Below are 11,285 nucleotides of genomic sequence, written 5' to 3' on the forward strand. Positions count from 1 at the left end.
GGAGTGCCAAGCCAATTAAGTCTCTAATAGAAGTCATACATATATAAGGAAACAAATTAATCACAACATAAATGATCGTGCTCATGTTAACCGATAATTAGCATCTAAAAATGTGTGTAGAAAGCCCATAATATCAGCCTTTCGCCCCGTAGGCTTGTTACATATGAGAAAAGAGAAATTTTGGCCGACCCCCCCTCCCTGTGAATCCTTGATCCACCAGTACTACATGTATAAACACATTCTGAGAATGTGTTTTAGTACATGTACTAGCAAATTCACCAGAGGGGTGGGGGAAATTCGGCCAAAATTGTGTGTGGCTAAAATAATCAAAAAGAAAGGTCATCAGCAAAACTACGGGGTGGATGCAGACGAATTTTCATGTGATGACTAAAAAAAATGCAGCTAAAGGAAAAAAAAAGACGGCGGAGAGGGGCCAAGGCTAATTTGACTCCCCTCCCCCCCCCCCCACCAAAAAACAAACAAACAAACAATCACCACTGTTTTACAGCACCTTTAAAGGACTCTTAATTTTTTGTTTGTTAAAAACAAACGTCTCGAAGTTAAGAATTCCATATTGTAGGCAAAATGTAGACCGATACAGTGTATAAAGTGTACATCCCAAGCTATTAAAGAAAAAAAAAACAGATTATGAATATCATTTAAAGTAAGAATTTCAGTGTGTTTAATCATCTTTAGTTGAATTGCAAATGACATGTACATATTTAATAAGAGCAGTAAACTTCGAAGCGCCCCCAAGCCCTTCTATACTTAATTATTCATGTGTAAAGGTAGCGCCAGGGCACTTCGGTGGTCTAGTGGTTATGACGCTGGTCTAGTAATCCAGAGGTCGTGGGTTCGAATCCTGCTTGGGCTGCCTGTGATTTTTTTTTCACAGCAGCCTACAAACTGCACACTGCAGTTGCGTGCGTTACTACGGATGGAGACAAATGAATAATCTATTATTTTAATATACAATGTTTGACATCCTTATTGCAATCACTTTCTTTAATCATAAATTTAGAGACATAATGAATTATTATTAAAAGAAATCATATTTCTGTATTTTGTTGTGAGTTTGCATGGGAACATACACGTATCATAATTTACAATTTTAGTTAAATAAAGAACATCTTATAACAGAACTGTCTAGTGATGGTTGAATAATTATGTCAATTTGTTATAAGTCCTATCAGTTACATGGAGTGCATGTTCCCATGTTTATAAGAATCATACGTGACACATTCAAAGTGGGTTGAAGACAACAAAATAATAAATAAAAGAAAAAAGGAGAATAGAACTTAATCTGATTACAGCATCATCTAAATATTGCCAATGTGCACTTAGAAATCTATCAAGATTTATCACAAGGTTATGATTACCACACAAAACCTTCAAGATTTATTATCATGAAATACATACCAATGAACACTTAAAAAAATCTAACATTCCATATCCACATGAAGCTTTCCTTGATATAAATGTCTCTCTGTAGTGTTATTAAAGTGTAGCAAAATTGTAATTACGACATCACAGAATGGAATGCATTGTTTTCACCTTCAATCTTAGGATCTCCTTTCATGTTTCCACTTTACAATCACATTTCACTATAGATATACCGTCCTTATGTTGTCGCCCTTCATCCCAATTTCTCCCTTCTATCCTATCTGTAGATTGTCTTCTTTCCTAAGCCATTGTATTCACATTCCTTGATGATCAGCACGATGCTGTACTTTTTTCTTCTTCTCTGAAACAGTCCAGCTCTTCGCTACTGCATGGCATCAGTCATCTGAAAGAAAAGACAGAAATTAAGAACTTTCGATTAAAATCAAACATCATGATACAAGATACAACTGTCATTTCGAGAAAAAGAAATCAGCCAACTAAACTGTAGTTGAAATTATTTTGCTCTATTTATATTAAACATAAAACAAAACGGTATACAGGATCAAAGAATGTCAAAAAAATACTGCTGTTCGTCTTTGATGCATATTCAAATTGTCTCGCCTTTTACATATTTTAATGATGCAAGATCTTATGTCTAGCACTTAGTAAGTCTCATGTAGAATTTAAATTATTATTCACATGAATAAATCTACATGTCCTTGTAAACAAGGCATTGCTTTGAAAAAGCTGAATATTACTAACTGCATTTGGGAAACAGTCTACGACAATCAAACTTGTTTATTATCAGAGACTTTAACATCTTAATTAGACCTAGACTCTACATTACCATTGTATTCACATCCGTTGGTGATGTACACGACCCTGTACTTTTCCTTTTCTTTTCTGAGACAGTCCAGTTCTTCGCTACTACATGGCACCAGTCATCTGAAAGAAAAGAAAGAAATTAAGAACTTTTGATTAAAATCAAACATCATGGTACAAGATACAACTTTAATTTTGAGAAGAAAAAAAAATCAGCCAACAAAACTGAAGTTGAAATTATTTTGCTCTATTTATATTAAACATAAAACAAAATGGTAGGCCTATGCAGGATCAAAGAATGTCAAAAAATGCTGCTGTTCGTATTTGATGCATATTCAAATTGTCTCGTCATTTACACATTTTACTGATGCCAGATATTATGTTTAGCACTTAGTAAGTCTCATGTAGAAATTGAATTATCATTCACATGAATATAAATCTACATGTATTTGTAAACAAGGCATTGCATTGAAATAGCTGAATATAACTACATGTACCTGCATTTGGGAAACAGTCTATGACAATCAAACCTGTTTCTTATCAGAGACTGTAACATCTTAATTAGACCTAGACTCTACATTATCATTCAGCTTTTAAAGGTATTAACCATTCACCTATAAAACACTGGCATTGTCATGTGCATAATATTTCTTTGATACTGCACATATTTTCATGAAGTCTGTGCAAGAATGCAAATAAAACACGTCTGCTGTTTGGTATTTATGAAAAAAAAAAATATCACTAACCCGGAAGTCCTTGGCCTTAGGAATAACACGTGGCGAGTTAGTAGGAATTGACGTTAAAATAGAATAAGAATAGATCTACTAAATAGGCCTTTGCCTCATGAATGTCTGGTCTAATTATAGACTAAGTGAAGTCTAGACCTTTCACTTTTAAGTTACCAGTGGCACACAGAATTTATATTATAGATCTAGACTACATCTAGATCTAGACATCTAATACTATTAGATCTTGGCAACTTTTGTCTTTGTGACACGAAGTTAACACGTCACGGATGATATTGCGGCGATATCCAACAGGATGACAGTACCACTATTACTGAATCAGTAAGTTGACATAGATAACTAACATCAACTTGTTAACGTACGTTAGAGATGGCACCATTATACAATAACCGGTGACACTGACACTGACAGATCTAACGACTACGTTTAGACTAACCTTAAAGAGTTAGACTCGCCATCTCAGTAAGTCGGCCAAAGACAAAGTCAATACAGGGCTAAGTCAGTGTTACTGTTATGTTAGGCCTAACAAACGTTAACGGTTGCTCGGTTAGGTTAGGTTTACCAGGACTCAAGAGTCCTGGTTAAATCAGTCGAGGGACATTTCTTAGAAGTCCTTCGATTCCAAGAATAAAAAGGGTGAAAGAACAAAGGGAAAAAAGGAAAGAAGAAAGGACAACAGATTATGTATGGCTGCTGTGGAAATCGACAGCGCTACTGTATCACTATCAATCACGCGTAAATATGTAAACGCCATTTGGTTGGGCCGCATTCACAAGTTTTAGGGAAAAAAAGCCCCACCGCTTTGCTTCAAAGGTACTCCACTCGAACTAACGTTAGACATAATGTCACATATCTACACACAGTACGGTACTAGGGCTGAATTCACAAGTATACTAACACTGCACTGTACAGGAAAGCCACCTAACCTGTTAACTACTCGTAGTGTTTAGGTAGTATCACTAGACCACATACTGTCATAGATGACATCTACACCAACGCTGCACACTGGCACTGGTCCGACGGTCCCTGACCAGGAAAAATCACTGTTGGACACTGACCAGTAACTTTTTCAGGAATGGACCAGTAAAAATTGGGGGAAAAAATGGGTGGACTCTACCTACTATTACCACTAGTCTAGATGTAGATCTACAGCTAGACTATAGACTCTGTGTTAATTTGACTTGGTCTTAGACTTCAGCTGATCTTAGTTTTAGTAACTGGTATTACAAGTAAAGTCTTAACTTAGACTTAATAGTTAAACTTGAAAGTTAAAGTCTAACATGTCTAACTTTATTCTTTACTCTTCCTTTGAGTTTTACTTTTAGACTTTTTACTTTTTGTTTCGTTTAGTAGGCCTACTTAGTCAATCTCATGATTTCATTTTCAACTCAAGTCAAGGCATAGCCATGAGTGTCTTCGAGACTTTGACATCTTGCATGTCTTGCACACAGACGTTACGACTACAGTACTCAGTAGTCTCAGAAGTAACGACATAAGTTGAAAAGAAACTATAAATAATATGATTTGGGATCTAATTTGAAATTGGATGGCGTTTACAGACTAGGCTTCATAAGCATCACGCGATTGAATACATGGGACTACACTCTACCGCAATTAATGGTTATGGTAGTCCAACTGAAACTGTTATTTTGAGCATGATTTTAATAGGATTATAGCTTACCATTCACTTTACTCGTGGACAGTGGGCTGGCTTAGGTCGTCATTCATCTTTCAGAAGGTTTGGTTCTCACTCTGAGATCTGGATTAGGGCCAAAACCTAATTCTAGGCCAGTAAGTTGAACAAAGCTCAAAATAATGCAACTGCGACGGTTCGTAAAACCCGCATTGCTCTTCACCCTAGCAATTCGGGTTTCACGAACCGGCGTACCTTTCCTGCGTCGGTTCGTGAAACCCCTTTTTCTCAATTTCTCGATATTTCGAGTACCGTCGTTTTTTTCTTTCTTTGATAAAATTAAGACTAATTAATTTTGTGATCTAAAATTTGGGGATTTGGTAGAGTTTTGAAAGCACTTTCATTTGGTACCAATATCTCGATTTTGAAAATTTTGACCAAAATCGAAATAGCGTCGGTTCGTGAAAACACCGACGACATGATCAAATCCGCAAGATTAGTCCGCGTATTGTGATGTGTCATTCAGTTTCCTGCTTCCCAAGCTGCCATGATTGTTGTTGTTTGTTGCTTTTTTTTTTGATGGTGCCTGGTTCTTTTATTTTACCCCAGATGAATTTTCATTTCATTATCTCTTCATTTTACACTTTATGAAATCTTTCAGATTTAGATTTCAAATCTGTGTCTGTATCACACTCAGATCATATGTCGACAATATACTTTCAGGTATTATATAGAACACTTTAAATGTATCTATAAATCACTGTTTTCAGCAAATTGAAAAAAAAAGCCAAAACTTAAATGAAATGAATATAGTTTGTCTTCTGAAGTTCGGAGAGATTAAAAAAAAAATCAGGGTATTCTACTCTTTTGGTAAAATCGGCGTTTCCAGTGTTTTACTTGTTTTAACTGCATTTTTTTTCTAACAAGCTATTGAAATTTACTTAAGGCTTAAAGGGATCGCATAATTTTGGTTGAGACCTAACTTCAGGTTTCTAACATTTTTTTTTTTTTTTTGTGGTGAGATAGTGAGAAACAACTTATGAAATATGAAATAGTCTGTAATCCCAAGAGTGAGTCAAAGTTTATTTGATGAAAATTGGTTTTGGAATGACTGAGATATCGAAAACAGAGCAATACCCTCGTGGGACCCACCTTTCTTTAGGATCACTTTGTTTTTCTTCGTTTTTGGATGTCTCAGCAATTCCAAAGCAGATTTTCATCCTATTAACTTTGACTTCCTCTGAGAATGGTGTGCTCTGCATGTATCAGAAGTTAATAGCCCAATCCTCATCACCACCAATACTATACCATACCTTAAAACCATGTAACACCGATCAGTGTTCTACCCTAATATAATATATAAGAATGAAAAAACAAGAAAATGAAGGAAACTCACCTTTTTGTTTCTTACAAATACTGTACTTTCAGGGACTTTTGTTAAAACAGTATGTTCAAAACTGTAAAAAGTTACGGTTATCAAGCACAATTGAGATTTACTACAAAATGTCTTGATCTGAACCAAACAAAAACATATTATAGGTTTGTAAATATGAATTGGATGGAATTCAATGCAATACAATTGATATATGGGACATATTATTATTCGTACTCAAAAAGGGAGTCCAAGTTTTAATTGTACTAGGTTTTGTCTTGATATTAAAAAAAAAAATTATCATGAGCCGTATTTTTCAATTCGGTATGGAAGATGGAAGAAAAATAATGGAGAAAGAGACAAGAACAATGATCAACGAATATCGTTAAAATTTGGTGAGTAATATCAAAGAAATATTAATGCCCCAATTTTGAAAATGGACGCGTTATGTCATGACGGGAAATGAAACATTGCATGTCAGTCCTATGTAGATCACGTAGTATCTGAAATCCTACACTAGCTCTCCCTGTCTGTTGACATGATGCTTTCTCGTCGTACCATATCATGTCGCACTGATATTGTTTTAACTGATTGTCATATTACCGGTTTTTGTTGACTTTTGTCATCCTCAGGTTCCGTGACGTGAATAATCTCACTGTACTTCCTCCATTAAAATGTACACGATACCAGATATGATAGCCACTATGCGCAATAAATGTGTACGCGGATACAGGGATCAACTTTCACATGCAGACCCTTGAAATGCATGCATTCATATCAATGCGTTCATGAATGTGAGTGCATGTATCTGTGCATATTAGTATATCTATTCAGATGTAAAGTACGGTCTTGATTCTCATGATGATCGTGTAGAAAATTTAAAGGAGAGAAATAAACTTATCTTAGTTGAATCTATCTCTCTCTTGGTTTACTTCCCCATGGCAAACCAGGAAAAAATATTCTAAAATATGTGACGAAAATGCACTTAAAGCAGCTGTTAAGCACCCTAAGAACTCTTCGATATTAAAACATGTATTCAAACATTTCAAATAATCCTGGCTTGTTTAAAGGCAGTTATTTGAAATTTAACAGGGCACATGTAATACACACAACATGAAAAAAGTTTGACAATTTCTCACATCAAATCTAGGAAAAGTTCAACACATTGCACATTGGATTTACAAGCTACTGAAGGCAGGCTTTTTTTTTTAACTAGAAGGAGTTGTTTCTTTCCAACTCCTTCATTACTATTGATACATTCAACGTTTGTGAAACAGAAACTAAAATGATTCTTACAGGAAATGGTGATGGTTGGCGTCTTGTTCTGGGCCCAAGTCTGGTGGATCTTTTGCATGCCACCTCCTGCGATCCAATACTCATGTGCATCAAAATTACAGAATTCTTTCATACTGAGAAGCTGTTTTTAATTAAAAACATTTTGGAAATCGGAGTCCAGTCTCGAAACTCGCGAACATAAGTTTTGGGAAAATTTCCTGTACATTTACTATTCGATAAAACTAGTCTAACACAATCACGTCAATAGCAACCAACAATATTATTCATATCATTTTACATATATATATATATATATATATATATATATATATATGAAGAACTTGCTACCAAAAGGCGCTAAATCCATTGAAAATGATGGATTTAGCGCCTTTTGGAAGCAAGCTCTTCACACACATACACATACACACACACACACACACACATATATATATATACATTTATACATATATATATATATATATATATCTGAGTTGCCTGCCTCTTTTTCAAGAAGTTTTGCCTAATTGAAATATTCCTTATGATTCTTTATCTCTTTATTTCTTCCTTTATATGTTATAACACCCTTTCATTCCTCTTTTTGGGCAACCTAGTCAATTGAGAACAAGATTAGTCATCAATCCAATTCATCTTTCTTAGTTTCAATGTTGACGCTATGTTTAATAGATAACACAGGCAAAGATTTTGCAAATTATGCAAAGTAATGTAAGCAAACGTCCAAATAGGTCTTTATTATTGACTGAGAATGCGACCTGTGGGAAACATTGATAAGCATTGAGACATAATTACAGAGCGTTGTGAGTAGTGGAGAAAAAAGAAAGACGATAAATACACCAAAAAGGGCCACCTGGGCAAATTCAAATTACTTGGTGAATGTACCCAAAAATTCACTGGTAACCATTTTAGCATGTCATAAACATGTCCTTATGTGATTTCATTTATTAGACAGAATGAGAAAGAAAATTGTTCAGTAACGACAACCATTTTCGTTGGCTGGATGGGCTCATCGCTTCGCAGATGCAATGGATACTAGAAATAATGAAAAGAAAGAAAATACTAAAAAAAGAACAGATGAAATAGTTTTCTTTGTTTTGGTGATTGCTTGATTGCCCCTCATCGACACACTGTGAATACTGGACCTTTATTCAAAGCACAGCCCACGGCATTTGGGCAATGACTTCGAAATTCCCAATATCTCTGTTTTGCTCCTAGTATACAAACGTTATGCGATGAATTAAAATTCACAAAATCGAGGGCTAGATGCTTTTAATGAATCTTAGTCCATCGCAGTAACTTTAAGAAATACGAGAAACTGTGTTTTAGAGCGTAGCCTTTTTGTGTTTTTTTTTCACAGTGAATCTAAAATGTTTGGAATATTCTGATATAGCATTTATGATACATAATTTCACTGATGTGTATGATTATTACATGTATATGAATATGAAATAAAGATGACTGTAATGTCAATTTATGTCATTGATATTCTTATGCATAAATTTGTAAACTGGTTTATTATTTACACTCATGTTTATCATATGCATACTTTGATAAGTTTCTATTACTTTTCTAGGTTATGATATTGCGCTTTGAAATCGATTGAATTCAAAAGTGAAAATTTTGAAAAAAGACCAAACACACACATACACACACACACACACACACACCATCGTCATCATCATCATCAACATTTATGAAAGATAGCAAGTGAACAAAAAGTCTGAAATTTTATCCTACTTTTCTTCAATATGCAGGTCGCATTTTACCATAATCGCATTGAACACAGCTTTCCCCTTTACGCACACACATGTACACGCATCGCAATACACATATCATAAAAGAAAAAAAAAGTAGATATCATACAGGACTAACTTTCGGTTTGGAACAAGGCATGAATGACCTCAAACACAACGCAGTTGACGAGAAATCACGGAAAAAGATTTAACATAAACACAGTTAACACTTATCTATTTGAATAAATGACAGCGGTAAGTTGAGGAAAGAGTGTTATAATCTGAGACTGCGGAGATACATAGGGTACATCTCATTTGAACTTCCTAAATTGTAATTTTCGTCATTTTTTTTTTCACGATTTCCAACGCAACCATACCATATGACTGCAACTTGCGAATAGACAGAAATTTAAGTATACAAAAAAGGTACTAAAAATATAGATCTGCCTCATCATTATTACAATCGTTTTTTCTCTTTTTTTTTGCCCTGCCTCGGTAATGTGCAATAGGTATGTCATGATACTGTACAACACACACACCCACACACACACACACACACAACCACACACACAAACGAATAATTACGAGACATTCTCAACTAGATGAAACACATTAATGAAACCAGACGAATGATGAAATGCATCAGTGTCAATCTTTATCGTAACTACTCTTTACTGGGTAACACACTATGTTCATTGTGAATAAGCTACACCAATGTTGAAGGATTTGGTTCATCGGTTTCGAAACAAGAATGGAGTCATGCATTGATTAACCAAAATAATTTTTACTACTAAACTAACTATAATTTGTTCTCTAAGCAATATTGCTGTGAAATTACAACTTATACCTACAGGTGAAAGGGGGGGGGGGGCATTTTTTTTTTTTGCAGAACATAAATGGTGTGAGTTTTTGCCCCCTACTTTTTCATGAAATATCATGTTTGGTTTTTTGTTTTGGTTTTTGGCCATTGGCTTCTTTTGCAGAACATAGTTTAATGGGGTGACCCCCCCCCCCCCCCTTTCCATAAAATAGTTTTTGTTGCTTCTCAGTCGATGTAGGCTATTTTGGGTGGGAAGTGGCAGCAAAACGACCCATCCCCTTCTAAAAACGAATCGACATCCATGTTCCAATAAAGTCGTCCTCCTTACTTCGAAAAACGTAGCGCCGCCCCTCTAAGTATATTCGACAGGGCTCTTCAATACATGTATCAGTGTTATAAAACGATATTATTCTGAGAGGACGAAAACAATAAACATTGGTTTAAGCAATATGAATTAACACATTTTGTTACTTTCATCATTTTCATTCATGTATTGTCCTTTTGTTTTTTGTTTAGTAGCATAAGAAAAAAAAAATGTAAAACGAGTTGCAAAAATTAAGAAATCCTACTGTTTCGTATTTCAAGCAAGTGCCAAATTGTTAGATTGATGAAGATACAAACACATGGATATATGCTAGTTATGACAGAAAATATATGGATTTCAAGTAAAACTGTCAATTTTATAAATATATCTATGAAAATAAGCTAATCGCATTAAATCTATATTTGCAATACAGTAATCGAAACGTCCTGTCTTGAATAACATGTCAATTTGGGGTTTTGTAATAAGCAGGATTAGAATAACAGGCAAATGTAGTGTCCAATTAAAAAAAAAAAGCCTGAAGCAAACCTTAAAAGTATCTCATTATAAAAAAGGGGAAAAATAAACAAGAACGGTTATCCCTGTTTCAGTTTAAGAAGCGTAGATTCAAAACCAAAGTTCAGCTTTTCTCAGTGGACGCAGTCAAGTCAGGAAAAGACGAGTGGAATTTAGTACAAGGCGTTTAACTTTCAAAAGAGACTAATCTCCCTCCTCTTCACGATCACTGTCGCACAGGTCAACAACGACAGGAAGAACACGGCGACGAGCAGGGCGTACGTGGTCGACGGCTGCTGAAGCACTCCTCGACGAAGACCAGCAATTGGACCTTTAATGAAAGATCAGACATAAAGGGAGAGAACAATTATTTCGACAGAACAGAAAAAGAATTGAAGGGTTTGTTTGCAAAAACCGATAAGTCCATTTTTGAAGATTTTGAAGTACGATCTCTGTCATAAAGTACAAAATAATACCTTTTAAATGATATATCAGTCACTACACATAAAGATATATTTTTGAAGTTATGGTCAAAAGAAGTCAAAATTTTCTTATTATTCTCTTTATTTTTCTTGACCTTTAATCGCAAATATCTCCATTTGGCAAATATGGACTTATCGGTTTTGCAAACAAACTCTTCAATTATAAAGACGTTCTGGTGAAATTTCA

The sequence above is a fragment of the Diadema antillarum genome, unplaced genomic scaffold (genome assembly GCF_040938485.1).
Source record: "Diadema antillarum isolate AM-2024a unplaced genomic scaffold, OU_Dant_1.0 seq00001826_RagTag, whole genome shotgun sequence".
Taxonomy (NCBI): domain Eukaryota; kingdom Metazoa; phylum Echinodermata; class Echinoidea; order Diadematoida; family Diadematidae; genus Diadema; species Diadema antillarum.